The sequence below is a fragment of the Apium graveolens genome, chromosome 2 (assembly GCF_009905375.1).
Source record: "Apium graveolens cultivar Ventura chromosome 2, ASM990537v1, whole genome shotgun sequence".
Taxonomy (NCBI): domain Eukaryota; kingdom Viridiplantae; phylum Streptophyta; class Magnoliopsida; order Apiales; family Apiaceae; genus Apium; species Apium graveolens.
Genome location: NC_133648.1, coordinates 3521015 through 3525852, shown reverse-complemented (window position 1 = coordinate 3525852; position 4838 = coordinate 3521015). Strand labels below are relative to the sequence as shown.

The 4838-nt window shown below is 31.5% G+C and overlaps 1 pseudogene; it reads left to right on the top strand.

The window, feature by feature from the left end:
* The first annotated feature begins 203 nt into the window (after window positions 1-203).
* Window positions 204-1008, top strand: LOC141684295 (5'-adenylylsulfate reductase 3, chloroplastic-like; annotated as a pseudogene).
* Window positions 1009-4838: the final 3830 nt, after the last annotated feature.

Here is a 4838-nt window from a genome sequence, read left to right as displayed (position 1 = left end):
CTTATGTTTGTCTCGATCTTCTTTCCTTTAACCAGCTGCCTTCCTTATCTGAACGTCCTTCAGTACTTAAGTTCTGATATCCATCTTCAGATGAATATCTCCTGATAATATAAGTACTGATATCCTTAAGTCCTGACTTCCAGTAAGTACTGATTTATCATGTTTAAGTAAGATCTGAAAACTAAACATAAATCACATTAGCCATGACATTATCAAATATATCTAACAAGTATGCTCATTTAACTAGTCGTCCATTCCGAGTATTCAGTATGAACATCAGAAGGCTTAAATCCCGAATCATACAAATTAGTTGATGCAATTGAAAAGCAATATGGCATTCACATTTAATACATGTTTCCAGATTCTGTTGAAGTTCAGGCCTTGGTGAGGACCAAGAGCTTGGTTTCTTTCTACGAAGATTGCCACCAGCAGTGCTGCCATGTCAGGAAAGTGAGACCTTTGAGGAGATCCCTTAAGGGTTGAGAGAATAGGTTACTGGGCAAAGAAAAGATAGTCACCAGGAACTCGAACTAAGATTCCAGTTGTCCAAGTCGATCCAATTTTTGAAGGACTCGATGGTGGACCAGGTAGTTTGGTGAAATGGAACCCAGTGGAAAATGTGCAAGGTACTGACATATGAATATTTCTCCGTACCATGAATGTTCATGTGAACTAATGCTACTATCGAGGAATGTCGGCTGCATAAGAGAAATATCAAGGAATAAAATGTAAATGGCAATGGAACTAGAGTTGTTAAAGCCATTGGTGAAGTCACCGTCACCGACATTTGTCAACAGCCAGCATGTGATGAGCTTGAGCAGGCGAGGAATTGAAAATTTGATAAAATTAGAAGATAGACAAGAGACATAACTTGTTATTTACGCGCCTTGGTGCCAAATTTGCCAGGCAATACTTGATAAACCGAACTATTCAACGATGTACATAGAGTATAAGCAGGCAATGGAAGGATCATACATGGAATTAGCTGACAATTTAGTGGGAACATGAGTTATAGTTGTTGTTAGGAGGAAAAACACACACAATCAAGATTCAATTCTACCTATACAAAGTACGCACACAATAATATATTTGACGTGTAAAACCCACGTCCCAGCTTGTATTATTAATCAAAAGAATTATCAATAATACATTAATACATAACACCTCAATGGTGTCCCAAACTGATACTTGAGTCAACTAATACTCAAGCATTCCCCACACGATACTAAGACGACTACATCTCTTAAGTATACATCAAAATAATAACATGACTATGTATATATAGCCATAACAAACTTAGCCAATAAAACAAACCTAATCTGATTATAATAATAATAATAATAATTGTCTACCCATACAATTATCACCCAATCCCATTATGATAATAATTGTGAACACATATAATTATTACCTAATTCAATTATGTCTTATATCACCAAGCTCATACCACATATTGGGTTTAAACCCAACAATCCTCCCCTTCAACCCAATATAATTTCACAAACGAAATCTTTTCATCTCGTTCTTCCAACTTTTGAGAATCACTAAGACCCGTATAGTGACATCCAATAACTATAAACTACCGTTCTTCATCATAACGGTATATCAATCTACAAAATCACGCGCATCAACCACGAATGTCTCCTTTCAGCATTGAGTCACCCGATCCTTACTTTCACAATTCTTCGGCCTCTTTTGAAGAACATCACGATCATCATCCAAATTCTTCACCTGGTTGATCAATCATCAAACCATTGAAACTATTATAATGATCCCGTCCACCTTTCACCTTGATTCTGAACGAATTGATCCACGGTGCAAGTCAACCGCCATACCGACGTACTCCACCATACCAATTGAACCTCGAACCTTCCTCTAACCCAGTTCATCACGAACATCGAACCTCGGCTCTTGATACCAATTGTTAGGAGAAAACACACACACATGTTCGAAATTCAATTCTACCTATACAGAGTATGTACAGAATAATATATTTGACGTGTAAAACTTGTATTATTAATCAAAACAATTATCAATAATACATCAATACATAACACCTCAATTGTGCTCAAACATCTCCCACACGATACATAAGACGACTACATCTTTTACGCATACATCAAAATATTAACATAACTATATATATATATAGTCATAACAAACTTAGCCAATAAAACAAACATAATCTCGTTATAATAATAATAATTGTCTACCCATATAATTATTATTCAATCCCGTTATGATAATAAATATCAACACATACAGTTATTACTCAATGCAATTATGTCTTATATCACCAAGCTCATACCACATGCTGGGTTTAAATCCAACAGTTGCAAAATTCCTTGGTATTCGTGTATGCTCTGAGATGATGAACATCAAGTGATAGATGGCATATGTGCAATATAATTTCAGTTCCCTGCTAATTCAAATAAATGTTGAATTAGCAGCTGTTTTGGAGGTGTCCATTAGATGTGATGAATGTATCGTTGCACTAATCAAATGTAGATGGGATGACCCTGTAATTTCTCTAAAGTATATTTCTTTGTTTTGGGTTTCGATAGGATGAAATTCAAAGTTGCATTGCACCTGATACCGGAGATTCTTCTTCAACTTCCTTTCATCAAAGAATGATATTAAATAATTAATATATATTTGTTAGTCCTTAAAAATATATTATACTGTATCTTTTCATCCAAAGGTAAATAAAATGTACAACTCAGAGGAGGCTAAAATATTTTCCCCCCTCCTATTTATACTGTTCATGATAAAAAAGGTTGAAAGGAGGTTAAAAAGGTAAAAAGGGTTAAAAGGAGGCTAAAAGATACGAATTTAATAATCTGGGATTAATGAATATAATGTCATATACTTGAGCCTAAAGTCTAAACATTAAATAATTATTAGAAAATTAAGAGTAGGTTTCTGGTCTCAAGTCTCAACCTAAGTCCTTTATAATCACAAAAATCAGGTTCAAGAATTCCCACTTAAATATAGTAAATCTTAATGTAACTGCTCCTTAGTATGCTGGGCCTAGTCAGATATCAAACAAACTAATAAGCCGAAATCACTATTTGTCCAAAAGTCAATAATCAATCAAAACTTTACGTGCAATTGACCTAAACCACAGTCGCCGGGAACACTAAACTCCAAACAAAATTTCATTTCAATAGGTAACAATTTAACATATTGGCGTATTGTTTCTGTATTCTGCAAATAGTCCACACATGCCTAATTTTAAATTCCAAGCTGTTTCGTGTGTATTGTTGCAATCAAATGGTAAGTGTTCATATTAGCAAATTCACATGTAAATTATTCCTCATGTTATAGTATAATCACGGATAGTCAACCTATGTGAAAGTTATAATCGAAAATTCAGACCTAGTTTTTGCTGACTTGAATACAATTATTCTCCCCAACTCTGCAAAAAAAAATCATGTTGTATTGAGAAATATGCATTATGAAGGAATTCTTATTTAGAACGAACATGCATTCTAAAAACGGTTATTCACGTATTGACAAAAATGAACATACATATTAAGAATTCGTTGTTAATTTTTCAAAAACTGAATATGAATCTCCCATATGTATATTATATGAATATTTTGAAGATACTGTATTTTTAGATATGTTAGAACATTTAAAGGTCAAAAGTAATATTTTAGTGTAACACCTACAAATATTCAACTGGTCCACCACCAATATTTTTTCTTATAATAAAATTAAAATTCCTTAGCTGTGAGCATTCGGTTCGGATATTCAAAAATTAAATAAATATATTAGAAATAATCGGATTTTTTATTTGAATTTTTGATTATCCGAAACGATCCAAATTATTCTATAATTTAGAATTATATGTATGTATAATGTATATAAATATATGTAATTAGTTTATCACGTTAACATGTACTTACTCGTTATACATCGTTATACATATAATGTCTTCAGTCATTTAAACTTCAATAACTACTATTTATTACTCAAACGGTATTTAGTAATCTTCTTTTATAAAATTACAATATTAACAAATCTTAAATGTCATGTTTATTTATATTTATATTCAAAAATAGTATAATATCTTAAGCAAGTAAAGTCAAAATTGATGATAAATAAATAGGAGTATGTATGAGAGAATGGTTATAAATTAGTATGAGACAAAAAGAGGGAAGAAGTATGCAAAGTTACGTGTTATTATGTAATTTAATTTAACTTATAATTATATTTTACTTATTTTTTTAAATTTTTATTGCAAGTTTAGATATCTTGGTAAACATTTTACTTATTCGCTTCTTGATTATTTCAATTTATCCTAAAAGGTACAAAACTACTCGGGCTATTTTAACTTTGTGATTTGCAAAATTAGATTATGGTTTGATATGTTATTATTAGTTACATTCTATTGTTCGTTTTAGATGTACTATAAGAATGGTGTAAGGAACGATTCTTGTTAGCGAATCATGCGGATGTAAATTTGGAATTTTTGATTATTTTCGTAAGTGAACCGAATTAAAGAATATATTTTAGTAACTGGTCAAATTTAATTTGGTTTGCTAAATAAAAATGAAAATTTTATTATTTGAATATTTTGATATTTAAAATTATTTTGTTTCAAACTCCAAATATCACGTTCTTAATTTTTTTGTTAATTAACTATACACGCATTTTTTTTGTTAATTAACTATAACTATACATGCATTTTTTTTGCTAATCAAACTCCTGATAGGGTAAAAAACCCAATCACCGCAGCAACAATTTGTGCTCTAATGGCCCTTAATTCACCTCTCAGTAAATATGTATATTAGTAGTATAATAAGATTTGCACTTGCTTACGTAGATTTGCA